Source organism: Oryctolagus cuniculus, chromosome 5, assembly GCF_964237555.1.
Source record: "Oryctolagus cuniculus chromosome 5, mOryCun1.1, whole genome shotgun sequence".
In the NCBI taxonomy this organism is placed as follows: Eukaryota; Metazoa; Chordata; class Mammalia; order Lagomorpha; family Leporidae; genus Oryctolagus; species Oryctolagus cuniculus.
In genome coordinates, this window is record NC_091436.1 from 14,222,831 (window position 1) to 14,247,504 (window position 24,674).

The 24,674-nt window shown below is 38.2% G+C and overlaps 2 pseudogenes; both read right to left on the bottom strand.

The window, feature by feature from the left end:
* Window positions 1-14,411, bottom strand: part of LOC100350260 (poly(rC)-binding protein 2 pseudogene) — an 82,121-nt pseudogene extending 67,710 nt beyond the window's left edge.
* On the bottom strand, window positions 1,041-1,171 carry LOC127493301 (U2 spliceosomal RNA; annotated as a pseudogene).
* Window positions 14,412-24,674: the final 10,263 nt, after the last annotated feature.

Sequence of the window (24,674 nt, forward strand, 5' to 3'; positions counted from 1 at the left end):
TCCAGTCTCTTCAACAAATCATGTTTGGAAAAATGGATTTCCATGTATTGAGATTTGAAATGAAACCCCTACCTTATTTCCAATATAAAAATCAACTCACCATGGAACGAGAGGCTAAATTTAAGATCTGAAGCCTTCAAATTCCTATAGTAAATCATAGGGGAAACACTGCAAGATATTAACTAAGACAAAGACTTCTTGAATATGACACTATAAGCACAGGCAATAAAATCAAAATTAGTTAAGTGGAACTTCACTAAATTAAGAAGCTTCTGCACAGAAAATGAAACAATTAACAAAATCAAGATGCAACTAACAGAATGTGAGAAAATATTTGCAAACCTCGTATCAAATAAATGATTTTTATCCAGAGTGTATATAGCGCTCAAGAAACTCCATAACAACAAGCCATGCAATCCTGTTAAGAAATGAGCTAAGGATACCAACAGATATATTCCATAAGAGCAAATAAAAGTTTCAAACAGACACATGAAAAAGAGTTAGAGTCACTAGCCATCAGGGAAATGCAAATAAAAACTGTAAAGAGGTACCATATCTCACTCCAGTTGGAATGGCTACTCTTATCCAAAAAAAAAAAAAAAAAGCAAGTGCTGGTGAGGCTTTAGAAAAGGTACCCTAATACACTCTTGTTGGGATGCAAATTGGTACAACTGTTATGGAAAACAGTATGTAGATTCCACAGAAAACTAAAAATATACCACATGACTCAGCTAACCCACTTTTGGAAATATATGCAAAAAATGAAACAACATATGAAAGAAATAACTGTACTCCAATATTTATAGCAGCTCAATTCACAACAGTAAAGATATACAACATCATTTGATGACTAGATAAAGAAAATATGGAGTATATATATATAAATGATGGACCATCACACAGCCATAAAAATAATAAAATCCTGACATTTGCAACAAAATTAATGGAATTAGAGATCATTACAGAAAGTGAAATAGTCAAACCCAGAAATACAAATTTCACACATTTTCTAATATTTGTGGAAGTTTTAAATATATATGTATGGATATGCCAAGGAAAGTGTTTATTATATGTGTATTTGTGTGTGTGTATGCATATATACTGAGTATAAAAATTGTGTGAATGTCATATCATATCACACTTGATCTTAGCCAAAAGGCCGAGAAGAGATTACATCATATCATACCATTGTGTGTTTAGGTATCAATATTGCTTCACTGAATCATCCCATGTAAATGACAATACAGTCTTCTTTTCCCATGTTATGATCATTGACCTGAATCTTATAGACTATGATACTAATGTCTCTGTTGTCAAGGAAAATATTATGTTTGTGTGTATATATTATAATGTCTAAATTTTTAAAAGATTTATTTACTTGAAAGACAGAATTATGGTGAGAGAGAGAGAGAGAGAGAGAGAGAGAGAGAGATTCCATCTGCTGGTTAACTCTCCATATGGCTGCAACTGTCAGGGCAGGCCAGGCCAAAGCCAGGAATCAGGAGCTTTATCTGTGTCTTCCACATTGGTGTGGGGGCTCAAGTATAGGGCTATCTTAAGTTGTTTTCCTGGGCATATTAGCAGAGAGCTAGATCATGAGAGGAGCAGCCAGGACACAAATCTCTATTCATATAGGAAACCAGTGTTACAGGCTGTGGCTTAATCCACTATGTCACAATGCTGACACAATGTCTAAATGTTAAGTGAATGTGGCAAACTGTTAAAAGAAAATGCAAATAAATTAAAAGAACTGTAACAGCTCACAAATGCAATAAGCCAAAAAAAAGCATCACAAAATTCAAGAATACGCTGTGCAATCTAGTCTATATAAAAGTAGGCAGGACAGTGATTAAGAGCTCGAGTACCACAGATAATCCCAAATTCAAATATAATTTCCAATAATTGCTAGTTTTCTAACCTTGAATAAATAATGTAACTCCTTGGAGCCCCAGTTTTTGCACCTGTGAAATGAACTCATGACATTTTATGCAACGTACTTGAGACCTAAAAAGTCATTCTTTTGCAAATATTTAAAGAACACTGCAGGAGCCAGCAGTGTGACACAGTGGATTAAGTTATTGTTTTCAACACTGCCGTCTATTATTGGAGTGCTGCTTCCAGTTCTGGCTGCTCCGCTTCCAATACACTTTCCTGCTAATGTTCCTGCGTAGTGGAATATGGCCCATGTGCTTGGGATCCTGTCACCCACATAGAAGACTGAGGTCTAGTTTTCAGCCTCACCAAGACAAAGCCATTGTGTCCATTTGGGAGTGGACTAGTGGATGGAAGATATCTCTCTCTCTCTCTCTCTGTGTTCTCCAAAGGTGATGTATGATTCTATTTATATGACATTCTTAAGATGACACAATTATGGAGCTTGGGAATCTAATAGAGAATAGCAAATGCAAGGTTGGGGCGATGGTTGTGGTTAGTGAATGGTGTTGTGCAGGATCTTTTTTAATAAATTGTCCAATACCATGACTGTGTTGCTTTGTATGAACTTCACTGAATTTAAAATTGAACAGAACAAATAAACATTCTCCCATGCATTCACATACAAGTAAGCACATCTAAAATGGCAGAAAGTTCAATAAAGCTGATCGATTTTATCAACGTCAATTTCCCATTCTGGTATTACACCATGATTATATAAAACATCACCATTAGGGTGGAATGGGAGAAAAGTATATGGGATCAGATCATTCTGCATTATTTTTTACAACAGCAGGAAAATTTCAAAGAGTTTTCTTTTAAATACTATAGAAACTAGAAAGAAAAAAGAAATTAAATTGGGGTAGGAGGTAAGTGTTGTCATATAGCAGGTTAAGCCATCAGTATCAAAGTGCCTGAGGTCAAGTCCTGCCTTTATTTCTGATCTGGCTTCTTGCTAATTTTTTTCTAATATGCAACATGGGGGTGGTCAGTAGATCAAGTACTTGGGTTCCTGTCACCCACATGGGAGACCTACATAGAGTTCTGGGCTCTTGACTTTGGCCTGGTCCAAGCATGACTATTGAAGGTATTTCAGGTGTGAACCAGTTGATGTAAGAAAAGCTTTCTCTCTCTGTCTATAACTCTTTATCTCTATCTTTATCCATATCTCTATCACTCTGCCTTTCAAACATATATAAATAAATTTAAAAGCTTTAAAAAGAAGGGAGGGCATGATTGCCAGTCAACAATGCAAAGGAAATTACCAGTTTTCATATTTCACTATAAAATGTTAATTTGTCAGAGTTTAACTCAACTTCTTTAGCACTGAGAAAAATAAATATCAATCTAGAATTTCAGATCCACTTCTATTTTCATTTTTATGAAAGACAAAAAACGTTCTTGTTTTTTTCTGACAACTAACACTGAATTGGTTTGTAACATGCCTCAGTGATTTAAATATTTGTTTATATGAAAGGCAGGGAAGAAGAGAAAAAAGAGCATTAAAGAGAGAGCGAGAGAGAGTGATCTTCCATTCACTGTCTCACTCTCCAAATGGCCAAACAGCCAGACCTGAGTCATGCTGAAGCTGGGGGCCAGGAACTGTTAAGTACTAACTCATGTAACACACCTCACACACCCCACCTAGTTCATATGTTGAAGCTGTAATCCTCAGTGTGCTTGGAAAGAGGAACATTAAGGAAGTAAGTAGGGTTAAATATGATCATAAGGGTAGTGTGTTAGTCTGATAGTCTAAAGTACCTGTAAGATGACTAGAAAACATCGGAGATTTCTCTTTCTTCTCTGTGCAGAGAGGAGGCTACATGAGGACACAATGAGAAAGCAGCTGTCTATAAGCTAGAAAGTGACACCTCACAAGATATCAACCCTCAGAGCATTTCAATCTTGGAATGCTAGCTTCAGGAACTATGAGAAAAAATGAAAAAGAATACTGTTTAAAAATAATACCCTACTAACATCCATTTGATAGAAAGATGGCAGCAAAAGTGAAACTGAATGTGTTAGAAATGCTATGATTTCACATTTGACTGCAAAGTGATCAATAAGGATGAATGATTCTAAGGTGAAACACCTCAGGGAAAGAGTAACTAATCTATAAATACATAAATGAGAAGAGACAGAAAAATCAGGGAAGACCTGCTGCCTTTGAGTGGTTAACAATATGATCTCAATTTTAAGAAAGATAATTGTCTTCTGACATCAAATAAGTAGAACAAGTGGCATAGGCAACTTGAATATGAATATGAATGCCAACATTCAACTAAAAATAAGGAAAATTATGAAAAGGGATATAGTCATTTGGACTAGAGTTAATTTAGAGGTAAAGCTACAGATAAAATTATTTTCTTGTTTCAGTTTTAATTATGTATGTCTTTATTTGGCAAAGATTTTTGTTTTGTTTACTTATTTTATGTAAGTTTAGGAATTTGGCATGCAAATATTAGGGCCCACAAGAAAGTAAGCGTGTCTCTTAATACTTTAAGAATTCATTGTACTGTGCAATAAGCAACAAGAAACATTCATATTAAAGTACTAATAGTAAAAGAAGCATCCATATTGAAGTATTAATAGTATGAATAGAAACACCTTTATTAAAGTATTAATAGTATCATATATTCATGGTTGCAGCTTTTCCAAACTCATTTGACAGTTGTTTATTTGCTTTCATTTTTCCATATCATTTAGCAGTGCTTTATGTTTGTTTCAAAATAGTCATAATGTGTAATTATATATTCAAGATGGAGTATGTCAATCTTTCACAAGAAAAACATATTCTTTTGCACAATGAAACATTTTCCTTTATATTTAAAACAGTTTTGAAATTGAGCAACTGGGTCACATGACTTTTCTTAGCTAAGTGAGAATTTTTGAAAAAAATAGAGATATTGAAAATTTAGATTCATTTACAGTGTGGTTGATGGCAATTTAAGTTCTTATGATTTCTAAGTGCTGTAAACTATAATACAAGAGAAACAAAATATATTAAGCCATCTCTCTCCAGAAGCAAATTGAATTGAATTGTAAATGTTCAACTGAAACACTCTTGAATTTGCATCATTAGTTAATTGTGACAATACCTAGTCCACTTTATTTACGTCCATCACATCTCTGTTTTATGATCTGAGGGCATCTTATAGCTGAGGAGTCTTCAGAAATCTTACAGAATGTGCATGTTGTCTAAACATCTGCTCATGAATTTCAAATTTTTTGCATCAAAACAAGCTCATACCAACTTGCTATAACAAACTGATAAGACATCAGTTTGAAAAACTGCCAATTCGAACAACATGGATTCTGTTAGGACCTAAGCAAAAACAAACAAGAAATTCAGTGTGCAACTTAGGTGGGAGTATGGTGAAATCACTGATGTTTTGCAAAAACTTTATGTAGCCTATACACGAAGGAATTCAGCAATTTACAAATGGATAACATATTTTAGAAGAGACAAGGTGATGTTGAAGATGCAATCTGTGGCATCAGACCTTTTACATCAATCTATGAGGAGAAAATAATCTTGTTCATACCTTAACTTAAGAGGACCTATTATTAAAAACAGACACAATAGCCAACACCATAGTCTTATCAATTGATTCAACTTACAATTTCCTTAAAATTAAAGTGGAGCAAACTTTCTGCTTAATTGGATTCTAAAATTTTTCCATTCAGGTCAGCTGCAGACAAAGGCAGAGTTTCAATGAAAATTTTAAACAAGTGGAATCAAGGTCCTGAAGTATTTCTTGGAAAAAAACAGGGATTTAGCATATAATTCTTTGTAAAAATGTATATTTGACAGAGAGAGAGAGAGAGAGAGAGAGAGAGAGAGAGAGAACGAACTCTAACAAAACAGTCAAGGCTAGATAGTACCAAAGCTAAGAGCCTGGAACTTAATTCAATCTGGGTCTCCCATCTGGATGACCTAGATTGGCAGGGAGTAAAACATTTAAGCCATCACCTGCTGCTTCCCAGAGTGTCCATTAGCAAAGAACTGGGCTTGAAATGGAGTAGCCAATACTAGAACCAAGCACTGTAATATTGGATGCAGACATCCCTAGTAACAATTTAACCACTACCCTAAATGCCTGCCTCCACTGGCACAGTTATCAAGACAAAGAACAAACCCATGACTACCAAGAGGTGGAAGTGATCTGATTAAGGCAAAAGTGGATTGATCAAGAGTAAAAGCCATGGCCACAATTTTGACAGATACCCAAGGGAATTCCCTTTCTGACTTTCTGGAGGACAACAAAAGCATTACATCTGCTGGCTCTGAGAGCGTTTTGAGAAAGCCAGTCAAAGTCTCAGAAGAAAAATGTGTGGGAGAGCTTAACCAGGAAATCCATCATCATGATGATGTTCATGCCCTTTGTCAAGGCTTATTTTGTGGGAATTGCAATGAAAATTCATTAGGCATCCAGTTCACAGATCTGGTTTGTTTCTTCTGACATCTTTTGCTTTCCTGATTTTAAACAGCATTTAAAGTATACTTTTTTTTTTCTGCAGGGAGATGTGAAACATATTCTCCTGGAGGCCTCAGAGAGAGCATGATCCTAACAACACCTTCATAATGGGCCTTTTGGTCCCCAACACTGCAAGAAAATTATCTTTAAAGCCATCGAGCTTGTGACACTTTTCTATGGCAGCTCTAAGAAGCTAATACAGATAGCAAATTACAAAAGCAAATTATAAAAGTAGACAATGAGAGGAGATAGATACTCAAGTAATGCTTAATATTAGGCATCAATTTGACTGGATAAAGGAGTACCTAGAATCTGGGACGGTATTCCTCTGAGTGTATTGGTGGGGGTATGTTCAAATAAATTAACGTATGAATCTGGGTGAACTTTCCTAAATTTGAGTAGGCACCATCAATTGACTGAGAGTCTGGAAAGAAAGAATACAGAAGGCAAATTGGACCCTAAATCTGGGGAGCTACTCAATTCCCAAAGGGAAACACATTCAACTTCTGCCTTGGACTCGGAACAACTCCAAGATTCCTGGCCCTTGAATTCCAGGACTTACACCCGAAGTCCTGTTGCTAGATTAGGCTTAGGACCTTTAACTGAAAGTTACACCCTTAGTTTCCCTGGTTCTAAAGCCTCTGGACATGGACTTGGCAACCCCCCCAGCATGCTGGGATCTCCAGCCTGTAGACAACCTGAAGAAATCTTCTCAGCCACTGTGATCATGTAAACCAATTCCCGTAACAAATCTCCCTTCATTTATCTCTGCACACCTATCAAGTCTGAAAGCTGAATGACCATGTCTCTAAATTTGTATATATGAAATGTATGAAATGTGTATACCTTAAATAAAATATTTCTAGGTAAAAATTTACAAAAAAAAAATCACTGTAGGGGCTTCCTTTGCTTTTTTATTCCTATATCATTACAATATATCTCCAACTTTAAGTAACCTGCTTGAAATCCTATTAACTGGAAATAGCAGACTATAAATTTGAATTCTACTTCAGCTTCCTATTCATTACATTACATTTGTAGGAATGCCTTTTAGACAAGGTAAGTGGGAGGAAATTTGAAAGGTTATTTTTTTGCCCAAGAATAAATGCTATTACCAATGATAATTGTCACAATTTAGTGCAAACTGTTTAGATTAATAATCTAAGGCAACAAAGTTTCCAGTCCAGTTCTTTTTACTTATCAATTATGTGAACTTAAAAAAATACTCAATTTTCTTATGTTCCATCTACTTTTCTAAAAATAAACAGATTGAATAGGATGTTCTATAATTTATTTTAGACCTGACCTACTGTTACATGTATTTTCTTTTATTAGATGGTATGTTCTTATTATTCATAAGTAATTACTCATAAACTAATTGACTTAATGCTCAAAACATAGTGTTAATATCATTGCACTTACTGTCCATAATCTGTTCCAGTTATTCACATGAGCAATCACACATTCTTAAAATAATTGAAAAAAAGAATTGATTCTTGAACTACTAAAAATGTATTCCTAAGACAACATGTCCAATGAGATAGGAGAGATATATATTCAAGTAACTTTAGTTTGAACATCTATCACCCAGCAAATGTTTTCATCTTCTTAAAAAGTTAAACCTTATTGTAGATCATCTGGCACATGATAAATGCATTAATTTTTGAATTCCCTTCTTCTTCCTCTGACCTTATAAAAGGTTAATTGATACATAATTAGCCCATAAAGATCAACCTCTTATTTCATGTATCCAAAGAATATTCTAAAAATTATTTAGAGTGTTGGAGTTAAGATAAGTGTAACTGAAATATTTCAAGACTCCGCTCCCATAAAAAGGTATGACAGGGTTCTTCTGACAATATTTACAGTTATTACTGGTCAAATAATAGATCAATGGAAAACTTCAAGGAGTGAAGATAGATAAAAGAGGTAATAGGACCCTAAATATAAGCTGCCAAAGTAGTAAGCCTTCCCAGAGTACATCTTTTTTCTACTTTAATAATTTGCTAATCAAGTTACAAGTGTACTTGACTTGCTTGCACATTAAAAGATACACATGTGCATTTTAGAAACTATATTCCAATAAGCTTGACATTTAAATCTGGAAAACTCAAAATGTGTTGTAAAAATGTTTGAACATTTAATTAAGAACTTCCTGTTACTATTGTGATATCACTAAAACTTGATTGTTTTCTTGGTATTTTTGCTTGCTGAATATCCAAAATGTGTTTGGAAGAATTACAAGGAGGAAGTACATTTGAGCATAGGCCAAAGAAAGAAAGGAAGGAAATTTTTCCTGCTGAGTTTCTTCTGATTTTTGCTTCCAATCAGTTGACATTCATCCTCACACTTCTAAGATAAATTTTAGTCCCTCTGCAAACATGCTCAGGGATGCTGAATATCAAGCAAATGCATAGTGGTATTTCATTCAAAACTGTACTTACAGGGTGACAGAGAGATTCTGAAGAGGGCTTTGGGCTATGTAGCCTCAGAATATTAATCTCATGCAGCTGGTAACTGCAGCTCACTGGGTAAGCTTTACAAAGAGACGGCAGGCAGTAACAGCTGTAGTTTGTGCTGTCACATGTCCACCTCGGGCTTATGCAATGCTGGTGGTGGAATATGGAAATTTGTGAAAGGAAGTGGTATTACAGGGTATCCACAAAAGCTCATAAAGTTTGTGTCTAATACACATCACCAAGCCAGTGCCCAGAGAACTAGAAGAGAGCCCTTGATCTTAATTTCTCACTTCATGCAATTTGCTCCAGAAACTGAACATTAGTTCTCACTTGATCTACTAACTGCTGAAGCAAGTTCCAAGTCAGACTTCATTTCCTGACTTGATCAGCTTTATCACAAACAGGAGGAGGAGAAATTCTCATCCTACAGATTCTCCAAATTTTCCACTACAAGTTTTCTGATACTTGTCAGTAAATGCGTAACTAGTGTTGAAACCACAGTCTATTATGGATTAGTCAGCTAGTAGATCTCTGTTATTCCCTTAAATATGTTTACAATATGTTTGAGGATATTCAAAAAGTTCATTAAAATATATGAGGAGTTTGGGACAAGGGTTAATCCATGGCTTGGGCTGTCCATATTCCATTTCAGAGAGACTGATTAAAGTTCTTGCTCTGTTTCCAATTCCAGCTTCTTGCTAATGCACACCCTGGGAGGTAGCAAATGATGTCTCCAGTTCTTGGTTCCTTCCAGACATATGGGAGACCCTGAATGAGTTCTGGGATCCTGGCTTTAGTCTGGTCCCATTACAATAATTGTGGGCATTTGAAGAGTGAATTTTTTTTTTTAAGATTTGTTTGATTTAATTGAAAGACAGAATTACAGAAAGCAGTAGAGACAGAAAGTTTTTCTATCTGCAGCTTCACTCCCCAAATGGCTGCAGTGGCCAGAGCTGGGCCAATTTGAAGCCAGGAGCCTGGAGTTTCTTCAGAATCTCCCACATGGGTTCAGGGGCCAAAGGACTTGGGCCATCTTCTGCTGCTTTCCCAGATGCATTAGCGGAAAGCTGGATCATAAATGGAGCAACTGGGATTGAAGTGGCACCCATATGTGCTGCCAGCACTGAGGAACAGTGCCACAGCACCATCCCCTGCATAGTTTTTTATAGTCTATATTTTTATAAACATTTTGGATTCCTCAGATATGCATGAATTTCAAAATTTTTGCATAAAAAATTTGTATTTTAGCTTCATTTTCCACCAATTTTTAAAATAGTTTCAAATACATTTCTTCAGAAATGTTTTCTACTATTGAAGTGATCATTACTTTCTGTTACGTTAGAGTATTTTGAATTTTCTGTGAGAGTCTATGCAGATTAACTACCCCAATCAACAAGAAATAAGTAAAAATGTAAGTCTTTTGGAATATTAACTAAATCTAATTCCTGTGAAATTTATATTTTGGATTTTATTTCACATATTTATTAAGACATGAAATTATAAAATATCTGTTATATTTTAGTTTATATGGTTAATCCTACTTTAAAATTCACATGATTCTGAATCACAGGAAAGTAGAAACAAATATGAAGCATCTCTTAAAAATTAAATATTGAATGTATCTCATTTCTAACATCGTGCTTAAAATCCAGTTATAAACTTTGAAAATTATAAAAAAAATCACATACTAAATCAATATATAAGATAGCAATGAAATAGAAGTTGACACTGATCTGGTTTTTAATAAGAAAATTAAACTCCTCTCAAATTTCCTAGAGGGAAATTATAGTATTTAAAATCTCTTTATGAAGAAAGTTCATAATCTTTTATGTGCCATACTGCACAAACTGAAAAATCTGGTAATCTGTACAGGGAAAATTACGGCTTGCCTTTTTTCATTTTTTTTTAAGTATTATCTATTTATTGGAAGGCAGAGTTACAGAGAGGCAGAGAGAGAGGTCTTCTATCTGTGTGTTCACTCCCCAGATGGTTGCAATAGACAAAGCTGGTTTGATCTAAAGCCAGGAGCTTCTTCCAGGTCTCCCACATAGATGCAGAGGCCCAAGGACTTGGGCTGTCCTCCGCTTCTTTCTCAGGCACATTTGCAGGGAGCTGGATTGGAAGAGGAGCAGCCAGTCCTCAAACCAGTGCCCATATGAGATGTTGGCACAGCAGGCTGTGGCTTTATCCATTGTGCCACAGTGCTGGCACCGCTTTTTTTCATATTTCTTCTTCAAATTTACTTCTTCTTGAAATGTGACTTTCTTTTTTTTAAAAGTTACTAATTTAATATTAAAATGTTTAATTGACAAAGGTTCAATCTGTTTTAGGTGTATGTGATAATTTGATATGCATACATCATATGTAATGGCTACTGCAATCAAATTAATTAACACAGAAATTACTTCCCATTCATCTTACAACTGAAAGTTTGTACCTTTTAACTAACTTGCCCCATTTATCCCCACCCCAAAAAGTCCTAGCAGCAATTATTCTCTCTGCTTCTATAAATTTGATATTTTTTAAACTTTTATTTAGTAAATATAAATTTCCAAAGTACAGTTTATGGATTACAATGGCTTCCCCCCTCTGTAATTTCCCTCCCACCCACACCCCTCCCATTTCTCGCTGCCTATCCCATGCCATTCACCTCAAGATTCATTTTCGATTCTCTTTGTATACAGAAAATCAGTTTAGTATATATTAAGTAAAGATCTCATCAGTTTGCACCCACACAGAACATAAAATGTAAAATACTGTTTCAGTACTAGTTATAGCATTAATTCAGATTGAACAACACATTAAGGACAGAGATCCTACATGAGGAGTACCTACACTGTGACTCCGGTTGTTCACTTAACAAATTGACACTCCTGTTTATGGTGTCAGTAATCTCTCTAGGCTCTTGTCATGAGTTGCCACGGCTATGGAAGCCTTTTGAGTTCACTGACTTCAATCTTATTTAGACAAGGTCATAGTCAACGTGGAAGTTCTCTCCTCCCTTCAGAGAAAGGTACCTCCTTCTTTGATGGCATGTTCTTTCCACTGGGATCTCACTCGCAGAGATCTTTCATTTAGGTATTTGTATTTTTTTTTTTTCAAGAGCATCTTGGTTTTCCATGCCTGAAATACTCTCATGAGCTCTTCAGCCAGATCCACATGCCTTAAGGGCTGATTCTGAGGCCAGAGTACTATTTAGGACATCTGCCATTCTATGAGTCTGCTGTATATCCTGCTTCCCATGTTGGATCATTCTCTCCCTTTTTTTATTCTATCAGATAGTAATAGCAGACACTAGTCTTGTTTTTGTGATCTCTTTGACTCTTAGACCTATCAGTATGATCAATTGTGAACTGAAATTGAACACTTGGACTAGTGAGATGGCATTGGTACATGCCACCTTGATGGGATTGAATTGGAATCCCCTGGTATGTTTCTAACTCTACCGTTTGGGGCAAGTCAGCTTGATCATGTCCCAAATTGTACATCTCCTTCTCTTATTGCCACTCTTATATTTAACAGAGATCACTTTTTAGTTAAATTTAAACACCTAAGAATAATTGTGTGTTAATTACAGAGTTCAACCAATAGTATTAAGTAGAACAAAAAACTACTAAAAGGGATAAAGTATTAAACTGTATATCAAAAGTCAGGACAAGAGCTGATCAAGTCACTGTTTCTCATAGTGTCCCTTTCACTTCAACAGGTTTCCTTTTTGGTGCTTGGTTAGTTGTCACCAATCAGGGAGAACATATGATATTTGTTCGTTTGGGACTGGCTTAATTCACTCAGCATGATGCATAGAATAAGTCTTAATTCCAGTAACAGTCTAGTCTGAGTTGCTCCCCACAATATGGCGCTGAGAAGGGAGTAACAACTTCTACGCAGCTGCCTCTCGCCAACTTGAGTGATGACCTGCAGGAGCTGATCCTGCTCCTGATTGGAGGAGAGCAGCGTACTTGGCGTGTGGGTAGCAGAGTTGGGATTGGTGGAAGAGGACTATAAAGGAGGAGAGAGACAACATGCACCAGCAACATCTAAGAGGAACACCTGAGGAACATCTGAGCAGCCCCCGAGAGAGTCGGCCGGCTGTGTGCCGCTCCCCCGCAGAAGTGGGGAAAGTGGCAGGGGGAACCGCCCTTCCATGTAGGTGGAAGGGACGGTAGCCAACCCGGGAAGAACCAGCAGCAAACCCGGGAAGGGCCAAGCAGACAAAAGAACAGTGCAGGGTCCTGTGTCGTTCCTCCATGAAGAGGGGGAGCGACACCAGATTCCTCCATTTTGTTGCAAATGACTGGATTTCATTGATTTTGACTGTTGTATAGTATTCTATAGAGTATATGTCCCATAATTTCTTTATCCAGTCAACTGTTGATGGGCATTTGGGTTGGTTCCAGGTCTTAGCTATTGTGAATTGAGCTGCAATAAACATTAAGGAGCAGACAGCTTTTTTGTTTGCCAATTTAGTTTCCTTTGGATAAATTCCAAGGAGTGGGATGGCTGGGTTATATGGTAGAGTTATATTCAGGTTTCTAAGGAATCTCCAGACTGACTTCCATTGTGGCTTTACCAGTTTGCATTCCCACCAACAGTAGGTTAGTGTCCCTTTTTCTCCACATCCTCTCCAGCATCTGTTGTTGGTAGATTTCTGAATGTGAGCCATTCTAACTGGGGTGAGGTGAAACCTCATTGTGGTTTAGATTTGCATTTCCCTGATTGCTAAGTGATCCTGAACATTTTTTCACATGGCTGTTGGCCATTTGGATTTCCTCTTTTGAAAAATGTCTATTGAGGTCCTTGGCCCATCTCTTATGATTAGTGGTGTTGAGTACCCTTTCATGTGACTCTTGACAGTTTGAGTGTTTTGTTTGAGAAAAATGTCTACTCAAATCCTTTGCTCATTCTAAGTACACTTTTATATAGAATTATACTTGATTTTTATGCAACTTTGATAGTATCCCTTGTCAGATATGAGGTTTGCAGATATTTTCTCTGATTCTGTGTATTGTATTTTAATTTTGTTGATTAGTTCCTTTGCTGTGCAGAGACTTTCTGGTTTGATGTAGTCATATTTGTTTATTTTTACTTTTGTTGTCTAGGCTTTGGAATCATATAAAAAATTATGGCCAAGACCCTGCAAGGAGCATTTTTGCCATGTTTTCTCCTGGGATTTATAAGGTGTCATGTCTTGTGAATAAATCTTTGGCCTATTTTGAGTTGGTTTTTATGAATCTATTGGTATGAAAATTGTTATTAGAATTATAGTAGAGACGCTCAGCTCTGCCTCTTGGCTGAGCCGCCCTCCTAGCCTGCCCAGGTGTATTCTCTCCATTCAACCATCTAACCTCGCTCACCTCCAGTCCAAGTGACTGGGCACACTCTCTCTGTCCCTTCTATTCTGACAGATGCCCTATCCCCAATAAAGCCTTATGACACCACTCTCTGTCTCACTTCTGAATTCTTTCTTGTGTGAAGACAAGACCCCTATGGTTTCCATGGCCTTTCCTCTGGTGACATTTCTAGCAACCACAAAGGGTCCCATGCATGAAGGTATACATGCACAGAGGGGCCATGAAGAAACCCACAAGGGAATTCACAGAGGACCTTAAGAAGACGTTGAAGAAGGGAAGTTACTGCTATTCTTCAGGACTCTCCACTGTGATGTACAGTTTGATCTCCAGACCTAATAAAAGGGATGATTGACCTTTTCTGCAATAATGCCTGGCCACAGTATAGAAGATCAAGTAGCATAGCCAGAAAATGAGAGATTAAACTATGAAGTGGTGCTCCAGCTACACTGATTTTTCTGTGTTCATGGTAAATGGGCAGAACTCCCCTTTTAAACCAAACTGAGTGGGAGATGGGAAGTTGTACTGATGACCTCAACATATATAAACAGGTCACCAGGGAAGTTGTACTGATGACCTCAACTTATATAAACAGGTTGTTACCGGAGAAATTGCAGGGTTATTGTCTTCGCACTGAAGGACCCCAAAAGTGGTGCCCTTTTGTGACGACCCCAGAAACACAGACTCCAGACCAGGCGATGCAAAAAGCAAGAGGCAGTTTTATTTCATTTGCGCAAATGGGCCCTCTGCTGCCGCATGCAGCGGGGAAGAGAGGAGCCAATGAAGGACCCCAAAAGTGGTGCCCTTTTGTGACGACCCCAGAAACACAGACTCCAGACTAGGCAATGCAAAAAGCAAGAGGCAGTTTTATTTCATTTGCGCAAATGGGCCCTCTGCTGCCGCATGCGGCGGGGAAGAGAGGAGCCCCGAGCCCTAATCACAAGCAGTATTTAAAGCTAAAAACCACACAATTATCATAGATTTACATTTTACTTGGTGTAAATAGCTCATTGGATAGTTCTCAGCAATTGACCTAATATGGCAGTTTGGAAGCGGTAAGGAAGTATAGTCAGTGGAAAAGTACTAGGTCGAAAGGGTATGATGGGGGGGGTGGTCGTTGAGGTAGAGAAACGGGTGTGTACATGCCTTGCATGCCTTGCGGCCATTGCTTTTCTAAGAACCAATCTATTTCCTCACCTCCCAGGGTCAGTGGAAAAGTACTAGGCCATTCTCATGGTGGCTCATGGCTGCTCCTTTCAGCACAAGAAAGAATTCAGGTGTGAGACAGAGAGTAGAGGGAGGTAAAATAGCAAGGTTTATTAGGGAAGAGACATCCATAAGGATGGATGGGCATCTCTCCAGACAGAGCCTGAAAGACTGGGGGGGGTGAGGTGGGGTGGAGGTTACATGGTTGGGTGGAGAGATTACACCTGGCCAGACCAGGCGGGCACATCAGCAGAGAGACAGAGGGCTGAGAGCACAGACTGGTTGAGGCTGGGGGTTTTTAAGGAGATGGGTCTTGCTTCTCCACCTCTGTTCCTCTTGGAATGAAGGGCTTTTTGGATATAAATAGAAAAACTTCTCTCTTGAAGGTCTGAAACAAAGGACTTTATGGATGCAAATGTTATCAGACAGGAGGAAGGGAGCAAGGTGTTTGAGATGCAGATACTGGGATGCACCTGGGAGATTGTGGAAGATTTGTCAGGCAGAAGGGGTGGGACCCCCGGTGGGACCCCCCCACCTGGCGGGTTATCAGGTAGAAGGGGGCAGGGCAGGGCAGGATGTGAATACCAGGCTGCCCCTGAAACACCATTGGGATGACCTTGAGATGCAGCATATGCTGAACATAGATGTCTTCTCTTTGGGCCTTTATGTCACACACACATAAGCTCATAACTGACTTTCCTACCTAACAAGGTCACCACATTTGATCTTACCTAAAAGGTCATAGTTTTCCTCATGGGTGTGGTTTTAACTCACAGGGAAATACTAAGTGTCAGAATTTGCCATGACCATAGCTTTCTAGCTTAACCTGATGATAGTAAAAAAACAATCTTCAAAAATCAGGGTTGGGTTGAGCAACCCCTTGGCTGACATCATAGAGGCTGCCTTCATGGTCTAATTTATTAGAGACCAGGAGAACAAGGAGTAAGCTAATAGCAGGAACAATGTAAAGATAAGCAACAGGTCAGTTAATGGCTGCTTTACACAGTGATCTGCCATCAAGGAGAACCAACAAGGCTAGTCCACCCCAAATGGCACCTGTTTCCAATATGAGGAGCCAGGGCATTGGGCAAGCAGCTGTTGTGACAGAAACCAACTTCTGTCAGCTCTGTCAAGAGCAAGGCCACTAGACATGGACCTGCTTTGGGTGTTGAAGGACTCCTGGTTCAGAACCGCAGACCCTGTGGCCCTGAGCTAAAAAGACATTGGCTCTGCCCAGCCTCTGCCCAGCCAGCTTCCAACTCTAACCACTACTATTGAGGGGATGGCCTAGGGTCAGTGAAACCTAATATGTCTATTTGTACCAGGCTCCTGTTCCTCTCTCCTCCTAGTCCTGCCACATAATGAGTCAACAGGGTGCCTCCCTTAAGGAGATTCACATCTCTCTTGCAATTTTCTTCCAGCACCTCAATGGTAGGTCACATACCAGCCAGGCCTTAAAGCCTATCCAAATATTAGTAAGCTTAGAAAGCCCTTCCTGCCAGTTCCTAAAAACAGGGCTTAGAGTAACAGCTAACTTAGATAGTCCTGCACCTATTTGGACAGGTCCTCACCGAGGACTTAAAGGACTTATCTCATGAGGGGTGTGAAATAATCCAAAATGTAGATGGTTAAATGTGAACGATGTATTAGTCTGTTTCCTTTCCCAGAATGAGGCGCTGGTCTTGTACACTAGCTTCACTTCATAGCAAAACTAGCAACTAGTATCCAGAGGAAAAAAACATAGCCAGTCCACTAGAGAGTTAGTTATTTAACCCTAATCCTCACCCCTGGGGAGAGAAAACCAGCCCTTGAGAGGTTATAGGCAATGCAGCAAATTTCTACCCCTGCATACTCCAGGCAGTCCCAGCATTTCCCTAACAGGATAGGGATTCCTAGATACAGGGAAATAGCACAGTTCCTAAACCAGGCTCTCAACAGGGAGCCAAAGCAGAGCCCCATCCTCTAGGAAAAACAAACAAAGCACAGCTTTCATCCATCAAAAAGCTTCCAGGACTTGGACTCTCACAAAGGGATTTCTGTTTGAAGGGCACACTCCCTCTGTCCCTTCCAATCTGATGGATGTCCTATCCCCAGTAAAGCCTTATAACTCTGCAAAAAAAAAAAAAAAAAAAAAAAAAAAAAAAAGTATTATAGTCAAGGTTACATTGAGTCTGTAGACCACTTTGGATTGTGGGTATATGCTGGCAGTATTAATTCTTCCTATCCATACACATGCAATATCTTTCCATTTGTATCTTAGAATCCTTCCCTCAATGTTTTTAACAGATTTAAGACACATAACTTTCACTGTTTTGGTTAGATTTATTCTTAAATATTCTTTGATGCTAGCATAAATGGGGTTGTTTTCTAAATTTCTTTTTTGGATAGTTTGTTTTTAAGTGTAGAAATGCTGTTGAGAGGCCAGCACTGTGGCAAGGTGGGTAAAGCCTCTGCCTGCTGGTTCCAGTCCTGGCTGCTCCACTTCCAATCCAGCTCTCTGTTATGGCCTGGAACCACAGTAGAATATGGTCCAAGTCCTTGGGCCCCTGCTCCCACATGGGAGACCCAGAAGAAGCTTCTTGCTCCTGGCTTTGGATCAGCACAGTTCCTGCTGTTGAGGCCATCTGGGGTTGAACCAGCAGATGGAAGACCTCTCTCTCTGTCTCTGCCTCTCTGTAACTCTGACTTTCAAATAAATAAATAAATATTTTCAATAAAAAAAGAAATGCTGTTGATTCTCAAGTGTTAGTTTTATACCCTGCAACTTTCCAACAAACTTGTTTACGAATGTTGAAAAAAAGAAAAATCTGGTAATCAATGTTGCAGTTGTTTGTTTTGCAAAGACCAAAAAAGAGATTGTTTCCTGGATAACAACTTTAAATTTAAAATAAAACTCACCTATTTCTGCTTATTTACTTCAATAAAAATTGCTTTGTCTTTAGTACTGAAATCTCACATAAATATTTTCAAATAATCTAGGAATGCTTTATGATGATTATGACCATGAGAGACATTACATATTTTTCATGCCTCTTTTCTAAATTCAGTCATATTTCCCTGATTTGCAAACCCACTTATTATAAAATCATATAGATATGCTCTGAATATTAATAAATTTAGTATTGAACATGTTTAATGAAATAGCACTTTACCTTATAAAGAACATTAATGTATGTCGACTTATTTAATGATAGCACTTCACTTTTGGAGGTAGACATTGTTATTCCTATGATTCCTGAGGAGAGAGAGAACAACTACTATTTGACTGAGTTAACCCTTAGCTAGGATGAACCTAAATTAATATAGTATACTTTGAGTTATGAATTCTTAAGTACACTTGACTGATGGAACAATGACATGTTAGACTGTGCTCTCATTTAGGAGTAAGAATATATGGACGAAAATTCTAATTGTACTATTTAAGGCTGTGCCACTCTGAGTTTGTCTCTGCTTTGAGAATGCTACTTACACAGACCCTATTTGGTTTCAACAAAAACTATGCTTTAGCATAAACATATCTGAAGCCTGTCTGGCTGGATTTGAATCCTGATTCTGTCATCTCTTGCCAGTATGATGTTGTACTGTCTCGTTATTCTGTGTATGTATCAATTAATCATCTCATCTGTAAAATGTAGTCAACAGAGCACTAAGTCATCAAGTTATTACAGGGATTAAGATGAAGACATGTAAGGTACTTAAAGGATTGCCTTGTACGAATAAGCACCGTATCAGTACTCGTTAAGAAAACAGGCCAGCTATCTTATATGAATAGATCTTTTAATTCTTATAGCAGTATTATGGAATCAGTAGAATTTGCTTTTTCCAAATACGGAAGTTCAGAGAGCTGCAGGAATTTACTGAAGGATATTTACTGAGTGAGTGTTAGAATTGTGGTTTGAGTTCAGATTTTTTTTGCTCCAAAGCCTGTTGTGCTTTTTGTTAGATCTATAGCTTGAATGAGCACAATATCTTTTTTTTTAAGAATTATTTTATTTATTTGAAAGTTAGAGAGGCAGAGAGGCAAAGAGAGAGGTCTTTCATTCCACTGGTTCACTCCCCAAATGACCACAATGGCCAGAGCTGAGCTGATCTGAAGCCAGGAGCCAGAAGCTTATTCCAGGTCTACCACACAGGTGCAGGGGCCCAAGGACTTGGGCCATCTTCTACTGCTTTCCTAGGCCATGGAAGAGAGCTGGATTGAAAGAGGAGCAGCCAGGACTTGAACCGGCACCAGTATGGTATGCCGACACCATAGGCTTGGGCTTTAACCCACTGCACCACAACGCCAGTCCAGGAGCTCAATTTCTAATGAGAGAAACATGCAGAGAGAGCTACAACTAAATATGATCTAATGTACATCAGAATTTTCTGACTCCAATATTAGCATAACAATGTCATCAGATGAGATAATATTTGAGTGGTTTATTTAAAAATAGATAGTTTTTAATCTATGAAGTTGTATCAACTAGACATAGTCCAGAATTTCTTGTACACTATATTGTCCATCAGCTAACATAGAAAACTCAGAGGAGAGCATATTGACAGGGGCACCTCTGCATTATTCTTGGTATTTCTTTGTGGATGAAATGCAAGGTGGGTCGAAAAAGATGGATTTTCTGTCTTTACTACACTAATGTATGTAGCTTACATGACATAGTCCATGTGTAAATACATCCCAAACTTCCACTTTTATATGAGAAGAATGGCATTTTCCATGAAAAAGATTAGCAGCCCTAGATACTAAATCAATATTTCTATTTTTACCCAGCTGTGTTTAAAATGCTAACATTTGGAGCTGCATTTGTGGTAAAACATTAATGATTAAAGACATATTTGATTAGCATTGGCAGTTTCTTGTTCCAAAAATCATATGGTTTTGTTGTAATGTCAACACACAGAAGTGAAATGGTGTTATTCATTGCCAAGTTCTAAAGAATTATGCTTAGATAATTGTGCATTCCATACAGTTATGCTATAATAAGAATAATTTGATTTTGAAAGAAGTTAGCTAGAGGGAGGAGTGAAGTATGACATCTGTGGCAAACAACACAGTAGCATGGACTGCTATTTGGCAATTTTGGTACAACTGCTTGTGGGATAGCTCTGGTGGATCCATCAACCATGGGACAATTTTGGTTGGCCCTTTATAACAGCCAAGCCTAGCTTACAAGATACTCTAGCTCAGCCCGCATGACAACTCCCTTTCTGTGTACAGTTCAGGCCCCACTTTCATTCCCCACCAAGCTCTTAACCTCTTTGATGTACTAGAAACTGCAAGTTTCACAATGTTGGAAATTCAGGACCAGTGTCAACTGTAAGTATCCAATATAGCTACATGATATAATCCCATGATGACTTTTAGGTCATTAGAATGTCATTATAACAAAATTATCATGGCCAGCACTTACAAACCCATCATACACCTTATGCCAAGACTCCAATATTTTCAATAAAGGGCAGGAAATGAGTGATACTCAAGTCCAGTTCCAATCTCCATCCCCTTTGAAATATTCAATTAAGCCCTACCATGGACATCCTCAACTATGGCCCCAGTTGGTATAATGGGAGGAGCCCAAAACTTGTTGAGGGGTTTTGCTTGCTTGTGGTTTTCTGTTGGAGTCTTTTTGTTTTCTGGCTTTTTGTTCATTCTTTCTTTCTCTCTCTTGAACTGGCTTGAGTTGCTTGGAATAGGAATTAAAAAACCATCCAGACATTGATTGATGAGTATTGCCTGACTCTTGCCTCCCTTGTGTTTGAAGGTCTGGTTTATTTTTGGCTTTCATTCCTTCCATTCTGATCCACTACAGAATGACTCCCCTTACCACAAACATGCCAGCTCACTCCATGCTGCATTTGGGAAAGCCAAGAGGTCACACCTTACAGATTGGATAAATTTAGTTCCCCTATGGTGAAGGTTTATAAGAGTGGCTGAGACTTCTCCCAAGCTATACAATGTCCAGATGTTCTCCCTTTTTTATATCAACTTCTAGTTGTGGGGTTACTTCCTGATCTAACATCTCTTTTGCCTTTTTGCTCTTTCAGAATGAATGTGCTCCATTGTATATTATGCCAACTTTACAAGGAGAGGTTTGGTCTTCATGCAGTTAGTGTCTTCTTACATAGGGCAAGTAGATTCTGTCATCTTCTGACCCCTAAGTGCCTTTGCTGTCTCTATGGTAAATTCCTCAATTTATGGCCACCCTTACATCCCTGGATCCAACACCTAGACCCAGCACTTGTTTCAGGATGCTGTTTTTTCACCCTTTGTAACCATGTTTTTTTTTTTTAACTTTTATTTAATGAATATAAATTTCCAAAGTACAGCTTATGGATTACAGTGGCTTCCCCCCTCATAACTTCCCTCCCACCTGCAACTCTCCCCTTTCCCACTCCCTCTCCCCTTCCATTCACATCAAGATTCATTTTCAATTCTCTTTATATACAGAAGATCAGTTTAGCATATATTAAGTAAAGATTTCAACAGTTTGCACCCACACAGAAACACAAAGTGAAAAATACTATTTGAGTAGTAGTTATAGCATTAAATCACAATGTACGGCACAATAAGGACAGAGATCTTACATGAGCAGTAAGTGCACAGTGACTCCTGTTGTTGACTTAACAAATTGACACTGTTGTTTATGGCAACAGTAATCACCCTAGGCTCTTGTCATGAGTTGCCAAGGCTATGGAAGCCTTTTGAGTTCACCAACTCTGATCATATTTAGACAAGGTCAGAGTCAAAGTGGAAGTTCTCTCCTCCCTTCAGAGAAAGGTACCTCCTTCTTTGATGACCTGTTCTTTTCACTGGGATCTCATTCGCGGAGATCTTTCATGTAGGTTTTTTTTGTTTGTTTGTTTGTTTGTTTGTTTTTTTTGCCAGTGTGTTTTGGCTTTCCATGCCTGTAACACTCTCATGGGCTTTTCAGCCAGATCTGCGTGCCTTAAAGGCTGATTCTGAGGCCAGAGTGCTGTTTAGGACATCTGCCATTCTATGGGTCTGCTGTGTATCTCGCTTCCCATGTTGGATCGTTCTCTCCCTTTTTTATTCTATCGGCTAGTATTTGTAGACACTAGTCTTGTTTATGTGCTCCCTTTGACTCTTAGTCCTATCATTATGATCAATTGTGAACAGAAATTGATCACCAGGACTAGTGAGATGGCATTGGTACATGCCACCTTGATGGGATTGAATTGGAATCCCCTGGTATGTTTCTAACTCTACCGTTTGAGGTAAGTCAGCTTGAGCATGTCAACCTGAATATAACCCTACCATTCAATCCAGCCATCCCACTCCTTGGAATTTACCCAAAGGAAATGAAATTGGCAAACAAAAAAGCTGTCTGCACATTAATGTGTATTGCAGCTCAATTCACAATAGCTAAGACCTGGAACCAACCCAAATGCCCATCAACAGTAGACTGGATCAAGAAATTATGGGACATGTATTCTATAGAATACTATACAGCAGTCAAAAACAATGAAACCTGGTCATTTGCAACAAGATGGAGGAATTTGGAAAACATCATGCTCAGTGAATTAAGCCAGTCCCAAAAGGACAAATATCATATGTTCTCCCTGATTGGTGACAACTAACTGAGCACCAAAGGGGAAACTTGTTGAAGTGAAATGGACACTATGAGAAACAGTGACTTGATCAGCTCTTGTCCTGACGATTGATGTACAATGTAATACTTTATCCATTTTAGTTTTTTTTTTTTGTTCTACTTAATACTATTGGTTGAACTCTGTAATTAACACACAATTATTCTTGGTGTTTAAATTTTAATTGAAAAGTGATCCCTGTTAGGAATTTGGAAAACATTATGCTGAGTGAAATAAGCCAATCCCAAAGGGACAAATACCACTTGTTCTCCCTGATAGCTGACAACTAACTGAGCACCAAAAAGGAAACCTGTTAAAGTGAAATGAACACTGTGAGAAATGTTGACTTGTTCAGCCCTCACCCTGACTGTTGATGAACAACTTAATACATTATTCCTCTTAGTAATTTTTGTTTGTTTGTTTTACTTAATACTTTTGGTTGAATTCTGTAGTCAATACACAGTTATTCTCAAGTGTTGAAACTTAACTGAATAGTGATAGCTGTTAAATATAAGAGTGGGAATAAGAGAGGGAAGAGATGTTACCATGGTGTAATACCCCATGGTAAAGCCAAGAATGAGGGTCTGCAAGTGACCCCAGGATTACTGAAAAGCCTTTTCAATGCTGCCAAATCAGGATAGTGAAGACAAGATTTGAGGATAAAGAAAAATTAATTTTATTGTATCAAAAAAATGAAGACGTAGCAGAGGAATGTCTCAAGAGTTACCATCCTCTCAAGTGTGGATGGTTCAGTGTGTTTAAAAAGTTCAGAAGGGGGGCCGGTGTTGTGGCATAGCGGGTAAAGCTGCTGCCTGCAGTGCTGGCATCCCATATGGATGCCGGTTCAAAATACTGCTGCTCCACTTCCAATCCAGCTCTCTTCTATGACTTGGGCAAGCAGTAGAAGATGGCCCAAGTCCTTCAGCCCCTGAATTCATGTGAGAGACACAGAAGATGCTCCTGGCTCCTGGCTTTGGATCGGCGCAGCTCCAGCCATTGAAGCCAATTGGGGAGTAGGGGAGTAAAACAACAGATGGAAGACCTCTCCCTTTCTCTTTCTTTGACTCTGCTTCCTTCTGTGTAATGCTGACTTTCAAATAAATAAATACATCTTTAAAAAAAATAAGTTCAGAAGGGACAACTGTGCTCGGGAGAACTTGACTAATACAACATATCAGGAATTTGAGATAGGAGCTCAGTAGTAAACAACACAACACTGAAATTGGTTGTGGGCCCAATATCAGGATTTTTTTTTTTATAAATCCCAAGCTTCGGTGCAGGATCTTGAAAAATAAGATGAAGGGGAATTGATGGCTTAATTTTAACAGTGAAATATAATAGTATGTTCTTCATGGGTAAATGCTACAAAACATTATTTGACTGGCATCTGAAAGAGGCAAAGCATTGTGTTAATAGATTCTAATGTTTCATTAAGCATAATGAAGCTCACTCACCCTAAAGCCTGCGATTAATAAGGTTTACTGCACCCTTAATCACCCATACCCCTTTACATTCTGTTATACCAGGACTTGGCAGATCAACACATTAATGAATACTCCATTCAAAAGTTCTTCCATGTTATTTATAGCAAGAATCCTCTATCCTTCCTTCAATTTATAACTTTCAGGATTATTTTAATAACTGTA